The following is a 20,366-nucleotide window of genomic DNA, read 5'->3' as shown; positions in this document are numbered from 1 at the left end:
AGGGTTAATCGTGGAGGTAGTCTTTCCATGGCATAAGTGGGTTAATCCTAAGTGTCTTTCTCATTTTGACATATCAAATCAAATAGTGTGGTCTTGACATGTATAATCAAGCAAGTTCTAGAATAAAAGTTCAATACTGACGCACTCAAAGCAATAACAAAAGTGAGCATGAAAGAATTAATAGATGCTCAAAAGGCTCAAAAATCTCACAAGAATTATGGCTTTTTGATGTTTAAAACTTGTGAATCCCAACTCAAAGTAATACCTAAACTTTGGGGAAACAACCTAAATTCTTAAATTCTTAAAAATCAACTTATCATGCTTGATTCTCTAATATCTTAAAGTTTAAACAATCAATGCATAAATGCCTATGTTTTAATTCAAGATATATCAATCAAAATCATAAATCAATCGAAATTTGTCCTAAATATGATAAGAAAGCTTTTCAAGAGAACAAGGCAATCATTCAGGGATTTTTCTTTATAATGAAATGAATATCCCCCCAGACTTAAGATGTACATTGCCCTCAATGTACAAAGATAGATATAAGAAATATAAAAATAAGATAGGGAGAGAAGTGAAACTTCCTGAGTTAAAAATGGAAGAAATTCCTGGATTAGCGAGAGCAAGTTGCTGGAAAACAACTGGAGGACAAACATGATTTGAAGGACAAAAGGAGAATTGGGGAAATAATTTGATAGTAATCATAAAGATAGGCCATTTAAAAAAAAGAATCTTCAAAATTAATAAAAGAAAAATAAAATAAAATCGATAATATTTTTTTTTCAAGTGGCACGGCCAGTTCACACGCCCGTGTGGATCGTGTCCCGCCCGTGTTTTTTGCGAAGTGAGCTGTCATCACACGGCCTTCAGGCACGCCCGTGTGTCTAGGCCGTGTGGCTACACGATCGTGTGTGATGTGGTTCATTTCTCCCACGGTCGTGTAGTTCTGCGCACGCCCGTGTTATTTTGATAGTGTTGTCCAAAGGGTTATAGACACGGGCGTGTCACACGTGTAACGCCCCGTACCCAAGACCGTCGCCGGAGTCGAACACGAGGTGTTAACAGACTTAATTCATTACTTAAACAGTTCAAACAATTTATTTTTAAAATTTCCAGTTAAGCTAGCAATCTGTGTCACAGTGCTTAAAAATTCATATCAAGAGTTTCGAAACTCGAAATCCAATTCCGTAAATTTTCCATGAAAAAATACTCATATATTTATTTACTAATTTTTTTCTAGAATTTTTGGTCAAGCCAATTAGTATAGTTTATTAGTTAAATTCTCCCCTGTTTTAGGGTTTGACTGCTCTGACCTCTGTATATTACGAATCAGATATCTCTCTCTACAGAATTTCAATGACTATGACGTTTGTTTCTCTTAAAACTAGACTCAATAAGGAATCTGTACATATAAATCATGACTTATAATCGTTTTTATACAATGTATGATGAGTTTTTAAAGTCAGAATAGGGGATCCAGAAATCATTCTGGCCCTATTTCACAAAAATTCAAATATCTCATAAAATATAATTTATATACCTGTTTTGTTCAATCCATATAAAAATAGACTAATTAAGCTTCAATTTCATAACTTACTCATAATTTAATTCCATTTCTACTATTTTTAGTGATTTTTCAAATTTACATCACTGCTGCTGTCAGATTCTGTTTAATGGCAAATTTCACTTTACTAAGGATTTTCATGGACTAAATAGCATTTTAAATATACATAACATCAAATATGACTTAGATTGGCCATTCCAATGGCTAATCATTTACAAACCCTTTTCTTACCAAACCATAGCCATATCATAAGATCAATTACACAAAGTGAGTGTTTTGCCATACATGCCACATTCAAAATACACAAGCCATTTTACCAATTTAAGCCTTGGATAGTGTGAAGCAGTCTTGACCTATCCCGATTCTCAAGCCGGCTTATCAAAACTACAATGAAAGAAAAGGAGGGAGTAAGCACAAATTCTTAGTAAGTTCACATGCAAATAGCAAGTAACATAATCACACAATCTCACATAAAACATCATTTGCATAAACAACACCAAGACATTCATGTTTCATTTACATTTAATATCTTTCTACGATTTCATCATACCAAGTTTTCAACCTGAGGGTTTAAGCACATACCTGTCAAATTTTCTCATTTACCACACTTACCAACATGTCACCTTCATTTTAGGCCTTCTTCTTATTCACTTAAGATTCACCCGTTGAACACATCAGAATATAATTCGAATACGCGGATCTCATGAACATAAGAGCCATACCCGCAGCTAGACAAACTCAATAGCCTGCGGAACTTATGTAGCCAAGCTACCATGTAACCCACCCATAAGTGAACTCAGACTCAACTCAACGAGCTCGAGCGTTCGCATCCATAAGTGAACTCGAACTCAACTCAACGGGCTCGGATGCCTAGTTACATCTCACGAACTCGGACTCAACTCAACGAGTTCGAAACTCAACCATCCTAGTGACATGTCACTTGTATTCTAATCTATTCCCAAGGTTCAAACGGGCGTTTTCCTCGATCACACATCTTTGCCGTCTTCCACGGAATATCAAAATCGATACTTCGGTGATAGTTCATACTCATCAAGTAATTCACATAATTACATATTATTCAAGAATAACCACAAAGCATAATATTTCATGATAATAATCAGCATCATATCATGTAAACAACATTAAATTGCTTAAAATGACAATTATGTTACTACATTTACACATGAACTTACCTCGGTACAAAATTATTAGCAATCGAGCCTATTCTTCGTAAACTTTGTTTTTCCCTCGATCGCGACTTGAATCTCGTTTCTCTTGATCTATAATTCCAAATTAATCTTATATAATACATACATTCATCAAAACAGCATTTAATGCGAACTTTGGAAAAATTACATTTTTGCCCCTAAACTTTTGCATAATTACACTTTTGCCCCTAGGCTCGGGAATTAAACTTCATCCCTTATTCTTATGTTTTATGACATGCTGATCATTTTTCCCTTCTATGGATACATCAAATTCACACTCTAACATGTAGTTATGACTATTAGGTATTTTTACTGATTAAGCCATTTTACTCGTTTTCGCTTAAAACCGAGTAGTACAAGTTGTCTAACATAATTTAAAACCTCATATTCTATCATAAAACACCAAAATACACAAATTTCACCTATGGGTATTTTTCCAAATATGAACCCTAGGTTGAATTATTGCTAGCATAAGCTTAATCGAGCTACCGGGATTCCAAAAACATAAAGAACATTAAAAACGGGGCTTGGAATCACTTACTATGGAGCTTGGAAACTTGAAGCAAACCCTAACTATGGAGAACCCTTGAAATTTCAGCCTATTGAAGAAGATGGACAAAAATTGGCTTTTAATTTTGTTTTTAATTCATTTTAATAACTAAATGACCAAAATGCCCTTACTACTAAACTTTCCAAAAATTCCATCCATGTCCAATTTTTTTCCATAGACTTAGAAATTGGTCAAATTTCTATTTAAGACCTCCTCATTAATATTCCAAAACAATTTATACTAAAAACTCCTAGAATGCAAGTTTTACAAATTATTCGATTTAGTCCCTAATTTCAATTTAAGCACTTTAGGCATAGGATTTCATCGCGAAAATTTCACACACTCATGCAATCATATCATAAACATCAAAATAATTATAAAATAATTATTTCTATCTCGAATTTGTGGTCACGAATCCACTATTCCGATTAGGCCCTAATTCGGGATATTACAGCACGCCTGTGTGCATTTGGTAGCCAAGTCACACGTTCGTCTCTGCTTTTCGCATCCCGTGTTAGGAAAGATAAATTTTACCCTGTTTTCACACGACCATCTTGCACGACCATGTTTCCATATGTGGTGGTCACACGGCCTTGAGCACGTCCGTATGATCGCCCGTGTAGAGTTGGGAACCTGTGCTTCAAAGACTCTGTTAGTGACCTAGATGTTTAAAAATTGAAATTTAAATAATTTAAAACCGTTAGTACTCAGGTTTCCTCCCGAAAAGTGCTTGTTTATAGTCTAAGCTCGACTGTTACCTTTTTGGTTTATTCAGGGCGATTTGTGGAGTCGTAGCTCCTCTCCATCGTCTTTGAAATTCTCACCGTTATAAAGTTTGAGATGATGTCCATTTACTTTGAAAGTACCGTGTGATGGGTGACTTACCTCTATTGTGCCATATGGAAGAATAGATTGAATTATGGAAAGTCTTGACCATCATGATTTAAGTTTCCGAAGAAACAATTTGAGTCTTGAGTTGTATAGGAGGACAAGATCTCCAACTTCAAATTATTTTTGTTGCTTTAAATGAGTATCATGGTGTTGTTTTGTTGCTTCCTTGTATAGGCGTGAGTTTTCGTATGCATTGGCTCACCACTCATCAAGTTAGTTCAGCTGCATCAACCTGTTTTATCCTGCAAGTTCGAGATCAAGGTTTAGAAATTTAATAGCCCAAAAAGCTTTATACTCTAGTTTGAATGGTAGATGACAACTTTTTCCATAAACAAGTCTGTAAGGTGATGTCCCTATGGGGGTCTTAAAAGCAGTTCTGTAAGCCCATAAGGCATCATCTACTTTCATTGCCTAATCTTTTCTGTTTGATTCCACTGTTTTTTCAAGGATCTATTTGATTTCTCGGTTTGCCACTTCAACTTGTCCATTGGTTTGAGGATGGTATGAGGTGGTTGTTCTATGATGAACTCCGTATTTCTTAAGAGTTTTTTCAAATTGGGTATTACAAAAATGAGTTCCCCTGTCACTGATAATTGCTCTAGGTGTTTCAAATCTTGAGAAGAGTTTCTTAAGGAAATGTACTACCACTCTAGCATCATTAGTAGGTAGAGCTTGGGCTTCCACCCATTTGGACATATAATCAACTGCTACTAAGATGTATTTATTCCCAAATGAACTAGGGAATGGGCCCATGAAATTGATACCCTAAACGTCAAATATTTTACATGAAAGCATATAGTTTTAAGGCATTTCATCATGTTTAGATATGTTACCTGTCCGTTGGCATTTGTCACATAAAGTAACGTAGCTGTTAGCGTCTTTGAATAATGAGGGCTAGTAGAAACCTGATTCAAGTATTTTATGTGCGGTCTTAGTTCCACTATAGTGTCCTTCAGTTGGCCCTGAGTGGCAATGTTCTAGTATTTTTCATGTTTCAGATCTTGTAACGCATCTTCTAATGACTTGATCTGCACATCTACGAAAAAGAAAGGGGTAGTCCCAAAAGTAGTTTTTCACATCATTAAAGAATTGCTTCTTTTGCCTGTGTGTTAACCCTTTTGGGATAACGTTAGTGGCTAAAAAATTCTCGATGTCTGCAAACCAAGGTACCTCGAAGTCAGATATAGTGAAAAATTGTTCTTCAAGAAACGAATCATTTATTTCAACTTCATCTAGTTCCTTGGTATTGGAATTCTCAAGCCTGGACAGATGATCAGCCGTGAGATTTTTAGCTCATTTCTTATCCTGAATTTCCAAGTCAAATTCCTACAATAGGAGAATCCATCGAATGAATCGAGGTTTTGCATCACTTTTAGTTAAAAGGTAGCGAAGGGCGGAATGGTCAGCGTAAACAACGACTTTAGACAATATGAGATATGGTCAAAATTTATTGAATGCAAAAACCACAGCTAGCAATTCTTTTTCCGTAGTAGTATAACTCTCTTGTGCAACTGTCAAGTTTTGCTAGCATAATAGATAGGTTGAAAATGCTTGTCTCTTCGCTGTCCTAATGCTGCACCTACTGCAAAGTCACTCGCATCACACATTAATTCAAACGGTAAGTTCCAATCAGGTGCAATTATAATTGGAGCATTAATTAATTTATCCTTTAAAGTATTAAATGCTTCTATGCACTCTTGATTGAAATTAAAAGGTATATCTTTTTCTAGCAATTTAGTCAAAGGCTTAGCTACTTTAGAAAAATCCTTAATAAATCTTTTATAAAAACCAACATGTCCTAAAAAGCTTCTAATAGCCTTAACCGAACTAGGAGGGGGTAAATTTTCGATTGTTTCTATTTTAGATTTGTCCACCTCAATCCATTTACTAGAAATTTTATGCCCTAATACAAACCTTCTTGAACCATGAAGTGACATTTCTCCCAGTTAAGCACAAGGTTCGTTTCCTCACATCTTATTAAAACTCGTTTTAAATTTTTAAGGCAAAGATGGAAAGAGTTACCGAATACTGAGAAATCATCCATAAATACTTCCATGATATCTTTCACGAGTTCGTCAAAGATGGCCATCATACAGCGTTGAAAAGTGGCAAGAGCATTACATAATCCAAAAGTCATTCTACGATAAGCAAACGTACCATATGGGCATGTGAATGTCGTCTTTTCTTGATCTTCAACAGCTATTGGGATTTAGAAGTAACCAGAGAGTTCGTCTAGAAAGCAGTAGTACATGTGGCCGGATAATCTTTCCAACATTTACTCAATGAACGGCAAGGGGAAGTGATCTTTTCTTGTGGCATCATTCATTTTTCTGTAGTCAATGCAAACTCTCCATCTTATGACTATCCTTGTTGGGATTAATTCATTCTTCTCATTGGTCACTACCGTCATGCCTCCTTTCTTAAGGACAACCTACACTGGACTTACCCAAGAACTATCAGAAATAGGATAAATAATTCCAGCATCTAGAAGTTTAATTAACTCGGCTTTAACAACTTCCTTCATGTTGGGGTTCAGTCGTCTTTAAGCTTGCACACACGGTTTGTATTCATCTTCCATCAAAATTTTGTGGGTGCGGAAAAAAGGGTTAATTCCTTTAATGTCTGAAATTTCCACACTATGGCCTTTTTTATGTTCTTTTAATACTTGGATTAATTCCTCTTTTTCCTTGGGTTGCAAGTCAGAAGCAATAATAACTGGTAATGTAGAATTATTTCCAAGGAATGCGTATTCCAAGTGGTTTGGTAATTGTTTAAGCTCCAGTTTGGGAGGCTCTTCAATAGAGGGTTTTTGCTTAAGTTCATCGTTTATCTTAATGCCCTCATATTCTACTTGTATTGAAGAATGCTCATTAGGTTCATCATCTGTCTCCTCTTCTTGAGCTAAATATAGTTCCATCGTGTCCTTCTGTACAATTTCCTGAAAAGAGTCTTGAGTAATGTGATCAATAGAGTCAATAAAATAACATGAGTCATCCTGTTCCCTAGAAAACCTCATAGCATTATAAATTTTAAAGTTAATCTCCTCCTCACCCACTCTAAGTACCAATTTACCGTCTCCCACATCGATTACAGCCCTAGCAGTGGCTAAAAATGGGCACCCTAAAATTAAGGGCACTTCCACATTTTCATCCATGTCAAGCACAACAAAGTCAACAGGAAATATGAATTTATCTACTTTCACAAGTACATCTCCTATAATACCCCTAGGATATTTAACAGATCTATCAGCTAATTGAATACTCATCTTAGTAGGTTTAGGTTCCCCAAGACCAAGTTGTTTGAACATTTTATATGGCATCAAATTAATGCTAGCGCCTAAATCAGCTAGTGCTTTCTCAACATTCAGACTACCAATTAAGCAAGGGATAGTGAAACTTCCTGCATCTTTCAGTTTGGTTGGCAGCTTGTTTTGGAGTATGGCTGAGCACTCCTCGTTGAGTTCTACTGTAGATAAGTCCTCGAACTTCTTTTCATTTGTTAGAAGCTCCTTCAAAAATTTTACATATGTAGTGTGACATCCCTAAATTGACCCTAGTCGGAAAGTGGTTTCGGGACCACTAAACCGAGTCGGAATAATAATTAACCATCTTAATTGATGCTCATTATATGCATATATGCATGTGTGAAAATTTCATGTTTGGATTTTGTTAATTGTAAGTGAATTTTATCAATTAGGACTTGTGTGAGAAAACTTAGAAATGTGATAGGCAAATGTTGAAGTGGCCTATTGATGCATGCTAGAAAATGTTGTCCTTGCATGTCAAATTACCCAATTTATTCTCTAGTGGCGGCCAAGATGGAGGTGGATGGGCAAATATATATGTTTAATAGATATTAAATTAAGAAGTGGCATTAATTTAGATAAAAATAATATGTGTTTCATAAAGTAAAGAAAAAAAAAAGGGTGAAGAAAGACTTACCTACCAACTTCTCCATCTTGCCGTGAATGAGCAAAGAAACAAAAAAAAATAATAGTAATACAAGAGAAATTAGAAGAGGAGTGTTCATCTTCTTCTCCATCTTGCCAAAGCCGAAAACCAAAGGAAGGAATTAGAGAGCTCTTCATTAAGCAAATTCGGCAACCTTCTTCTAGTTGGAGGTAAGTCTTGAGATGTTGGCTTTAACTTCTTTGCATGGTGAGCTAATTGTCAAAGTGCATTTCGGCAATGTCATGAAAAATCAAACTTTCATGGTGTTTGGAACATCAAGCCGTGTATCAAGAGGTTAGGAGAAGAGGTTGTTTCATGTTGTATTGAATAAGTAGGGGTCGATATAAGGTTAAAAATTTGTGAAGTCTTAGTTAGGTAATGCTTGGTGCATTCGGCCATGGTTGATAGTGAAGTGGGTGATTTATTTCCTTTATGTTAAATGAATAAGTGTGAATGGGTGAAGTTTGGATTGGTTAAATGTTCATATAGGTTGTTTGATAAAAAGGGAAAAGAGAAGAATTAGATATCATCTTTGATGCTAGTGTCGTATAGGAGGATGTTGAACTTGAATAAGTAATATTCGGCTAGCATGATAGGTACGAAATATTAAGTAGATGAGATAATTGATGGGGGAAGTGGCTAATAGGGACTTTTAAATGAAATTATGCTAAGGCCGAATGTATCAAATGCTAAGTGTGCTTATATGTGTATTCGCCAAGGAAGCATGATAGGAAGCTTCGATAGGTTTGAGAGATGAATGACCAAATGAACTATGGGTCATGTATGAATCAATTTTATGTATGTGTGTGATTGATTGGGAAGTAAATTTGTTTGATGTAGCTCAAGAGCTCAAAGGATCGAAGTTGGACAAGGGAAAGAAAAAGTAATTGAATAGCCGTTGAAGGCGCATGCGACAACATCCGAGGTAAGTCGTTAAGCATATATGTTTGATATTGCTTGAATGATTGGAAAATCTATGCAATTGTGTTTAATGGAATGCTATATATGTATAAATGATATTGTATGCGTATGGAGTGATGACAATTGTTGAAGGTAAAAGAGATAGTGAAAGGGTAGAAAGTTTACTATGGCAATTGTGTGTGCGATTTATTATGGCAATTGTGTGTGCGATTTACTATGGCCTTGTGTGTGCGATTTACTATGGCACTTGTGTGTGCGATTTACTATGGCACTGTGTGTGCGATTTACTATGGCACTATGTGTGCGATCATAATAAGCACTATGTGTGCCACATTCGGTTGTGGAAATAACTTGTGCATGAACGAGGTAAGTGATTGAGCTACTATCTAAATATCGAAATTGGGACTGTACGGTGTATGCATAAAATTATCTAGTACGTTGTTGTTCCAACTAGAGGAAACGGATCCAAATCGATTGGGCTAACTTGGCGTTTGATTCGGTTGAAGGTCTTGACATGAGATCGAACTTAAAAATTTAAGAAATTGTAGTATAGATTGTTATGGTTGGAAACATCGATTTTGTATTATTTGTTTATTCACTTATGATTGTTATTGTTGGATGGTAGAGTAGTGCTTACGACTTACTGAGTTATGTACTCATTTGGTGTGCTTATTCGTTGTTTATTTAGGTTCTTGATCCATTTTGCGTGCTCGGGACTGTCATCGAAGTCATCACACCGTCTAGCAACTTTTTGGTATCTTCTTCTTAGATGGTTTAAGAAAACATTTCGGCATGTATAGGCTATTATGTTTTGTTTGAACTTGGTATGTAAAATATTGCATAGCCATGCGAAAATGGCTTATAAATGTTTTGGGCATAATGTTATAATCATTTGGTATGTATATGCTCATTAAGAGGCATGGAAGTGTTTGGCAATGACCAGCCATTAGAATGGGTCATCATGCTTATATTTTGGACCATATATGAAAAAAGGGTGGTTGAATCATAGAGACTATGTGTTAGAGAAAGTCTATCCTAGAATATGATGCTGGCAGCAACAGTGACGTGGATGTGAAAAATCATTAAAAATAGTAGGAATAGAATTAAATAGTGAATAAATTATGTAAATGAACCTTGATGAATCTATTTTCACATGGAGGAAACGAAACGGTTATATGAGTTGTATGTTGAGAGATATTTGGGTTTTAGTGAAACGGGGCCAGAACGGTTTCTGGATTCCCTGTTCGGACTTTGAAAATTCATTATAAATTAACCAGAAATAATTAGGAGTCATACCATATATGTATGAATTCCTCTTTGAGTCTAGTTTCTATAGAACCAAATGGCACCAGTATTGAAGCCCTGCACAGGGATTTAATTGGGTTGTAACGCGTGAAGGTCAGTGTAGTCGGCCCCTGTAATATGGGAGATTTTAACTAATAAACTGTACTAATTGGCTCGACCAAAAATTCTAGAAAAAAATCTGTAGACGGAAATGTGAGTCTAGTTTCAGAAAAAAATTACGAAACCGATTTTCGAGTTCTAAAACTCAAGTTATGATTTTTGAAGCGACTAGTACACAGATTGGCAGCTTGTCTGGAACTTTTCAATAAGTGGTTTGAAGTCTGTTAACACCTCGTGTTCGACTCCGGCGACGGTCTCGGTTCGGGGTGTTACAATTTTATTGGTATCAGAGCCATGGTTTAGCCGGTTCTAGGACTACCATGGCACGTATGAGTCTAGCTATACATGCCTTAATGTTAATGTTTAAATGTGTGATGACTTCTGACGGTTAAAATGTTTTTTTTTGTTTTTGTTTTGTTGTTTTGATTAGTAAATGGATCCCGATGTAGAGAGAACCTTGGCGGATGACGTTGAAAGTGTAGCGGCTGCTCCTGCACAAGGGACGCCACTGTTGAACCTCGGTCATCTGCGAATAATCAAGGTGAGGGGCTAAACAAGCCTTCTTTACCATGATGAATGAGTGGGTCGCGTAATATGCCCGATCCAACCCGGCTGTCCAACAATTCCCGAATTTGAATAATCCACCCCAAGAGCCCGTAATGCCATCGCCATCGACCTCGTGAGGCTGAGTAAGCCACCGTAGATTTGATTAGGAAGCGGGGCTAAAGAGTTCAGGCCGTAATTATCGATGATGCCGAAAGGGCCGAGTTCGCTTGACAACACCATTCGGTGTTTGATGAACTATCATGCACACCGATGAATGTCTAAAGTGTGCTATATCCTTGTTGCGGGACTCACCTACTATTGGTGGAGGACCTTGATTTCCATAGTTCCAAACGAACGAGTTACTTGGGATTTCTTTCAAACGGAGTTTCAAAGAAATATATTAGTCAACGGTTCATCGATCAAAAGCGTAAGGAATTCTCGAACTCAAGCAAGGCCGCATGACAAGATCTCGAATCGAACATGAGTTCGTAAGACTCAGTCGGTATGCCCGGGAGTGTGTGGCTGATGAGGTTGCTATGTGCAAGAGGTTTGAAGAAGGGTTGAATGAAGATCTAAGACTACTAGTGGGTATTTTGGAGATAAAAGAATTCGTAACACTAGTTGAACGAGCCTGCAAGGCGGAGGAACTTGGAAAGGAGAAGAAGAAGGCTGAATTTGAAGCTAGAGACTATCGCAAAAGATCGACGGTAAAGCTCCGTTCTCGCTGTAAAGAAGTTCAGGGAGGACACCAATAGATCGAGGACGACTGCGGGGATTTCCATTAGACCACGACCATTGACGGACTCCCGAGCTACTTCGGTAGCTAGTGTGGGCAATAACCGTCAAGAGAAACCTGAATGCCCCCAATGTGGGAGAAGACACATAGGTGAATGTTGGGGTAAGACTACCAATAAGGCTTGTTACGGATGCGGTTCGAAGGACCACCTCATTAGAGATTGCATGAGCTTGATGAGAAGAATAGGATGCAAGGTGCGAGACCTAGTGGAATGACAGCTAGAGGTAGACCACCAAGAATTTCAGGAGGTAGGGGTGGTAGTCGAGAGGGGGCTACTGATACGACTGTTCGATCTGAGACTCGCGCTCCTGCTAGAGCATATGCCATCCGCGCACGAGAGGAGGCATCCTCCCCTGACGTTATCACCGGTACTTTCACTCTTTTCGATACTAATGTGATTGCTTTGATTGACCCGGTTCTACTCATTCTTATATATGCGAAACCTTAGCATCCAAGAAGACTTTGCCTATTGAGTCTCTCGAGTTTGTAATTCGGTGTCAAACCCTTGGGTCATTACGTGCTTGTCAACAAAGTGTGTAAGAAAAGTCCCCTAGTGTTTCGAGGTTCTTGTTTTCCGCGGACTTGATGCTTTTGCCGTTCGGCTAATTCGACGTTATTCTTGGGTTGGATTGGTTGACCACGCACGATGCGGTTATAAATTGCAAAGGCAAGACTATCGATCCGAGGTGCGCTAATAACGAGATTGTTCGGGTTGAGTCTACGGACTTAAAGGGTTGCCACCGTAATATCGCCGATGTTGGCCCGAAATATGTAATAAAAGGGTGCGGCGTACCTTGCGTATGTGCTCGATGACAAGGAGTCGGAAAAGAAACCCGAATTTGTGCGGTGGTTTGTGAATTCCGGATGTTTTCCTCAAGAATTGCCGGGTTTGCCACTGTTCAGAAATAGAGTTTGGCATCGAATTGGTACCGGTACCACTCAATTTCGATAGCTCCGTATCGTATGGCACCAACGGAATTAAAGGAGTTGAAAGCTCGATTACAAGAATTGGTGGATAGAGGTTTTGCTCGCCGAGTTTTTCTCCTTGGGGTGCGCCCGGTGTTGTTTGTGAAAAGAAGGATGGAACCATGAGGTTGTGCATCGACTATCGTCGACTTAATAAAGCGGCGATAAAGAACAAATATCCGTTATCACAGATCGATGATTTGTTCGATCAACTGAAGGAGCCTCGGTGTTTTGAAAATAGATCCGAGATCGGGCTATTATCGATTCATAATTCGAGATTCGGACGTACCCAAGACCGCCTTGAACCGGATATGGTCACTACGAGTTCCTAGTGATGCCATTTGGGCTTACTAATGCCCTGCGGTATTTATGGATTTGATGAATCGGATTTTCGGACCATATCCGGATCGGTTCGTAGTTGTCTTCATTGATGACATTTTAGTCTATTCGCAAAATGAGACCGAACACGCTGAACACACGAGAATAGTGTTGCGAATTTTACGGATAAGCGATTATATGCTAAGTTCAGCAAGTGTGAGTTCGGTTGAGGAGGTTAGCTTCTTGGGTCATGTGATATCTCGCATCGTATTCGAGTCGACCCGAACAAAATTTCAGCCATAGTCGATTGGAAACCTCCAAGGAATGTTACAGAAGTTAGGAGCTTTTTGGGGCTTGCCTGGTTACTACCGACGGTTTGTAAAAGGATTCTCGATGATAGCCACACCCATGACAAAACTGCTTCAGAAAAATGTCAAATTTGAATGGACGGAAAAGTGTCAGAAAAGTTTCGACCAATTGAAAACTCAGTTGACGAAAGCTCCAGTTCTAGTACAGCCCGAATCTGGCAAAGAGTTTGTCATCTATAGCGATGCCTCCCTACTTGGGTTAGGTTGCGTATTAATGCAAGAAGGTCGAGTTGTGGCCTATGCGTCGAGACAATTAAAGCCACATGAGAAAAATTATCCAACCCATGATCTCGAATTGGCTGCCATCATATTCGCCTTAAAGATATGGCGACATTATTTATTTGGTGAGAAGTGCCATGTGTATTCGGATCACAAAAGTCTCAAATATTTGATGACTCAAAGAGACTTAAATCTGCGACAAAGACGATGGCTCGAGTTGTTAAAAGATTATGAGCTCGTCATTGATTATCACCCGGGAAAGGCTAATGTGGTTGCGGATGCCTTAAGCCGAAATCACTTATTTGCTTTCTGACGATGAATGTACACTTGTCAATCCTACCCGACAATGTGTTAGTAGCTGAATTAAAGGCCAAACCATTGTTGGCTCATCAAATTCGGGAAGCTCAGAAAGTTGATGAGGAGTTGCTTGCAAAACGGGCTGAGTGTGTTCGGAACAAGGAATCAGAGTTTCAAATTGATGATAACGATTGTTTGAGGTTCAGAAGTCGTCTGTGTGTTCCAAAGAATTCGGAACTTATTTCGATAATTCTAAATGAAGCCCATTGTAGCCGAATGACAATCCACCCGGGGAGTACGAAGATGTACAACGATTTGAAACGCCGGTTTTGGTGGCATGGTATGAAACGAGACATCTCTGATTTTGTTTGAAATGTTTAATATGTCAACAAGTGAAAGCGGAACATCAAGTGCCATCGGATTACTTCACCGATCACGATACCCGAGTGGAAATGGGATCGAGTCACAATGGACTTCGTGATCCGGACCGCCATTGTCGCAAGTAAGAAGGATGCGATTTGGGTCGTTGTAGATAGATTGACTAAGTCGGCTCACTTTGTCCCGATGCACGGATTTTCAATGGACAAACTAGCCGAATTGTACGTTTCTCGATTGTGAGACTACACGGGTGCCTATTTCCATCGTGTCGATAGAGATCCGAGATTTACCTCGCGATTTTGGAAGAAGTTGCAAGAGGCTTTGGGTACCAAGTGCATTTTAGCATCGCTTTTCATCCCCAAACCGATGGTCAATCCGAACGGATAATTCAAATCTGGAGGATATGTTGAGATGTTGCATCCTTGAGTTTAGTGGTTCGTGGGAAAGATATTTGCCTTTGATTGAATTCGCTACAACAATAGCTTTCAATCAAGTATTAAGATGGCGCCTTACGAGGCTTTATACGGTCGTAAATGCCGTACCCCATTATTCTGGACTGAACTTAGTGAAGGTAAATTCTTCGGGGTTGATTTGGTTAAGGATACCGAGCAAAAAGTTCAAGTGATTCGTGAAAGTTTGAAAGCTGCATCGGATCGCCAAAAGTCGTATGCGGATTTGAAAAGAAAAGATATTGAATATCAAGTTGGAGACAAGGTTTTTCTCAAAGTTTCACCTTGGAAGAAGGTGCTTAGATTTGGTCGTAAGGGCAAATTGAGTCCGAGGTTCATCGGGCCATATGAAGTGTCCGAACGAGTTGGGCCAGTTGCATATCGATTAATTTTGCCCCCTGAGCTCGAAAAGATTCACAACGTTTTTCATGTCTCGATGCTTCGACGATATAGGTCTGATCCATCGCACGTAATTGCTCCATCTGAGATTGAGATCCAGCCTAATTTGAGCTATGAAGAGGAACCGGTTTGCATTATGAAGCGTGAAGTAAAGGAATTGCGCAATAGGAAAATCCCGTTAGTGAAGGTGTTGTGGCATAAACACGGAATGGAAGAAGCCACTTGGGAACTTGAAGACTCTATGAAAGAGCGATACCGAGCCTATTTACGGTAAGATTTTTCGGGACGAAAATTTCTTAAGTGGGGAGAGTTGTGACATCCCTAAATTGACCCTAGTCGGAAAGTGGTTTGGGACCACTAAACCGAGTCGAATAATAATTAACCATCTTAATTGATGCTCATTATATGCATATATGCATGTGTGAAAATTTCATGTTTGGATTTTGTTAATTGTAAGTGAATTTTATCAATTAGGACTTGTGTGAGAAAACTTAGAAATGTGATAGGCAAATGTTGAAGTGGCCTATTGATGCATGCTAGAAAATGTTGTCCTTGCATGTCAAATTACCCAATTTATTCTCTAGTGGCGGCCAAGATGGAGGTGGATGGGCAAATATATATGTTTAATAGATATTAAATTAAGAAGTGGCATTAATTTAGATAAAAATAATATGAGTTTCATAAAGTAAAAAAAAAAAAAAGGGTGAAGAAAGACTTACCTACCAACTTCTCCATCTTGCCGTGAATGAGCAAAGAAAACAAAAAAAAAATAATAGTAATACAAGAGAAATTAGAAGAGGAGTGTTCATCTTCTTCTCCATCTTGCCAAAGCCAAAACCAAAGGAAGGAATTAGAGAGCTCTTCATTAAGCAAATTCGCAACCTTCTTCTAGTTGGAGGTAAGTCTTGAGATGTTGGCTTTAACTTCTTTGCATGGTGAGCTAATTGTCAAAGTGCATTTCGGCAATGTCATGAAAAATCAAACTTTCATGGTGTTTGGAACATCAAGCCGTGTATCAAGAGGTTAGGAGAAGAGGTTGTTTCATGTTGTATTGAATAAGTAGGGTCGATATAAGGTTAAAAATTTGTGAAGTCTTAGTTAGGTAATGCTTGGTGCATTCGCCATGGTTGATAGTGAAGTGGGTGATTTATTTCCTTTATGTTAAATGAATAAGTGTGAATGGGTGAAGTTTGGATTGGTTAAATGTTCATATAGGTTGTTTGATAAAAGGGAAAGAGAAGAATTAGATATCATCTTTGATGCTAGTGTCGTATAGGAGGATGTTGAACTTGAATAAGTAATATTCGGCTAGCCCGATAGGTACGAAATATTAAGTAGATGAGATAATTGATGGGGAAGTGGCTAATAGGGACTTTTAAATGAAATTATGCTAAGGCGAATGTATCAAATGCTAAGTGTGCTTATATGTGTATTCGCCAAGGAAGCATGATAGGAAGCTTCGATAGGTTTGAGAGATGAATGACCAAATGAACTATGGGTCATGTATGAATAAATTTTATGTATGTGTGTGATTGATTGGGAAGTAAATTTGTTTGATGTAGCTCAAGAGCTCAAAGGATCGAAGTTGGACAAGGGAAAGAAAAAGTAATTGAATAGCCGTTGAAGGCGTGCGACAACATCCGAGGTAAGTCGTTAAGCATATATGTTTGATATTGCTTGAATGATTGGAAAATCTATGCAATTGTGTTTAATGGAATGCTATATATGTATAAATGATATTGTATGCGTATGGAGTGATGACAATTGTTGAAGGTAAAAGAGATAGTGAAAGGGTAGAAAGTTTACTATGGCAATTGTGTATGCGATTTATTATGGCACCTTGTGTGTGCAATTTACTATGGCACTTGTGTGTGCGATTTACTATGGCACTGTGTGTGCGATTTACTATGGCACTTGTGTGTGCGATTTACTATGGCACTATGTGTGCGATCATAATAAGCACTATGTGTGCCACATTCGGTTGTGGAAATAACTTGTGCATGAACGAGGTAAGTGATTGAGCTACTATCTAAATATCGAAATTGGGACTGTACGGTGTATGCATAAAATTATCTAGTACGTTGTTGTTCCAACTAGAGGAAACGGATCCAAATCGATTGGGCTAACTTGGCGTTTGATTCGGTTGAAGGTCTTGACATGAGATCGTACTTAAAAATTTAAGAAATTGTAGTATAGATTGTTATGGTTGGAAACATCGATTTTGTATTATTTGTTTATTCACTTATGATTGTTATTGTTGGATGGTAGAGTAGTGCTTACGACTTACTGAGTTATGTACTCATTTGGTGTGCTTATTCGTTGTTTATTTAGGTTCTTGATCCATTTTGCGTGCTCGGGACTGTCATCGAAGTCATCACACCGTCTAGCAACTTTTTGGTATCTTCTTCTTAGATGGTTTAAGAAAACATTTCGGCATGTATAGGCTATTATGTTTTGTTTGAACTTGGTATGTAAAATATTGCATAGCCATGCAAAAATGGCTTATAAATGTTTTGGGCATAATGTTATAATCATTTGGTATGTATATGCTCATTAAGAGGCATGGAAGTGTTTGGCAATGACCAGCCATTAGAATGGGTCATCATGCTTATATTTTGGACCATATATGAAAAAAGGGGTGGTTGAATCATAGAGACTATGTGTTAGAGAAAGTCTATCCTAGAATATGATGCTGGCAGCAACAGTGACGTGGATGTGAAAAATCACTAAAAATAGTAGGAATAGAATTAAATAGTGAATAAATTATGTAAATGAACCTTGATGAATCTATTTTCACATGGAGGAAACGAAACGGTTATATGAGTTGTATGTTGAGAGATATTTGGGTTTTAGTGAAACGGGGCCAGAACGGTTTCTGGATTCCCTGTTCGGACTTTGAAAATTCATTATAAATTAACCAGAAATAATTAGGAGTCATACCATATATGTATGAATTCCTCTTTGAGTCTAGTTTCTATAGAACCAAACGGCACCACTATTGAAGCCCTGCACAGGGAGTTATTTGGGTTGTAACGCGTGAAGGTCAGTGTAGTCGGCCCTGTAATATGGGAGACTTTAACTAATAAACTGTACTAATTGGCTCGACCAAAATTCTAGAAAAAAATCTGTAGACGGAAATGTGAGTCTAGTTTCAGAAAAAAATTACGAAACCGATTTTCGAGTTCTAAAACTCAAGTTATGATTTTTGAAGCGACTAGTACACAGATTGGCAGCTTGTCTGGAACTTTTCAATAAGTGGTTTGAAGTCTGTTAACACCTCGTGTTCGACTCCGGCGACGGTCTCGGTTCGGGGTGTTACATGTAGGCATTTGCGAGATGGCTTCAACAAAAGGTAAGTTGATATGTAATTGCTTAAAAAGTTCAAGAAACTTACCAAATTGTGCATCAATACGGTCTTTCTTTCAATTTTGCTGGGTATGGAACTAGTGGTTTATATTCCTTCGGCACTAGGTTGTCACTATTCTCGGGTTTTTCTTCCCCCCTTTCGCTTATCATGGCTTCTTGTGTTAGCTTCTTTTTAGATTCCGCTAACACTTTCCCACTCCTTAGTGTAACTGCTTTTACATGCTCTTTTAATTTGGTGTTACTAGGTAAACTTCCTAGTGGTCTTTCTGAAATTAGTTTGGGCAACTAGCCTATCTGAGTTTCGAGCCCTTGGATCGATGCTTGTTGATTCTTAAGTGCTATCTCGGTATTCTGGAAACGAGTTTCTGACATCGATCTAAACTTTGAGAGCATCTCGTCAAGGTTCGGCTTCTTTTCCTGTTGGTAGGGTGGTTGTTGGTAGACTGGAGGTGGTCTCTAATTTTCTTGGCCTCCCCATGAGAAATTTGGGTGGTTCCTCCAACCTGCATTGTAAGTGTTACTATATGGATTGTTTTGAGATCGAGAATTATTACCCATGTAATTAACTACTCGTTATCCATGTTATGGCCATAAGGTTGGTATTCCGAATTGCTTGATCCACCTCCACTTGCTTCGCATTGCATTATTGGGTGAACTTGTGAAGAACTAAGAAAACCATCAATTTTCTTATTCAAGAGTTCTACCTGATTAGAGAGCATGGTAAACGAATCGACGTTATAAACACAAGTTGTATTCATTGGCTTCCTCCTCATGACTTGCCACTGATAGTTATTCAGTGACATCTCCTCTATAAACTCATAAGCATCTTCAGGTGTTTTATTATTGATGGTTCCGCCTGTAGCTGCATCAAGCATTTGTCGAGTCAAAGGATTCAGGCCATTATGGAATGTTTGAACATGAAGCCAAAGCGGTAACCCATGGTGAGGGCACCTTCTCAATAAGTCCTTTTATCTCTCCCATACATCGTAAAGGGTTTCTAAGTCCATCTGCACAAACGAAGAGATATCATTACGTAATTTAGTCGTTTTAGCCGGCGAAAAATATTTTAGTAACAAATTTTCGATCATTTGTTCCGAAGTAGTAATTAACCATCGTGGTAACAAGTCAACCACTGTTTAGCTTTGTTCCTCAATGAAAAGGGGAATAACCAAAGACGAATGGCATTATAAGAAACACCATTAATTTTAAATGTATCGCATAGTTCCAAAAAGTTTGCTAAGTGAGCATTGGGATCCTCATCCTGCAAACCATCAAACTGAACAAATTGTTGTATCATTTGAATAGTGTTAGGTTTTAGTTCAAAAGTATTTGCAGCTACAGTAGGTCTAACTATGCTCGATTCAGTTCCTGTTAAAGAAGGTTTAGCATAATCATACATAGTGCGTGGAGTAGGATTTTGGTTAACCGCAATTGCAGGAGGTAGCTGATTATTTTGGTTTTTAGCCATCTCTTCATTTGGGGGTTGAGTATTGTCCTCTTGCTCATTCTCTGTGTATCTTAAGCTTCGCCTTATTTCTCTTCGGTTTCTGCGAACTGTGCGATCGATTTCTTCATCAAAGAGTAAAAATTCTTCTAGTCATAAACTATAAAAACCTGCCAAGAGAAAGAAAACGTAAATTAATAAATAATGAAAAAAATAAATTAAATTATATTGCAAAAAATAAATGGCTAAAGTAATAAAAATTAAGCGTTCCTAATATCTTAGTTCCTCAGAAACGGCGCCAAAAACTTGATTGCGATTTTCGTGTGACA

The 20,366-nt window shown here is 38.1% G+C and overlaps 1 non-coding gene across 1 annotated transcript; it reads left to right on the top strand.

The window, feature by feature from the left end:
- The first annotated feature begins 19,526 nt into the window (after positions 1-19,526).
- Positions 19,527-19,633, top strand: LOC128289920 (small nucleolar RNA R71). Its single transcript, XR_008279561.1, has one exon. It is a non-coding gene; the product is annotated as a small nucleolar RNA R71 (small nucleolar RNA).
- Positions 19,634-20,366: the final 733 nt, after the last annotated feature.

The sequence above is a fragment of the Gossypium arboreum genome, chromosome 2 (genome assembly GCF_025698485.1).
Source record: "Gossypium arboreum isolate Shixiya-1 chromosome 2, ASM2569848v2, whole genome shotgun sequence".
Lineage (NCBI taxonomy): Eukaryota > Viridiplantae > Streptophyta > Magnoliopsida > Malvales > Malvaceae > Gossypium > Gossypium arboreum.
Note: the sequence above shows the minus strand (reverse complement) of the source record. Positions and strands in the feature narration are given on the sequence as shown.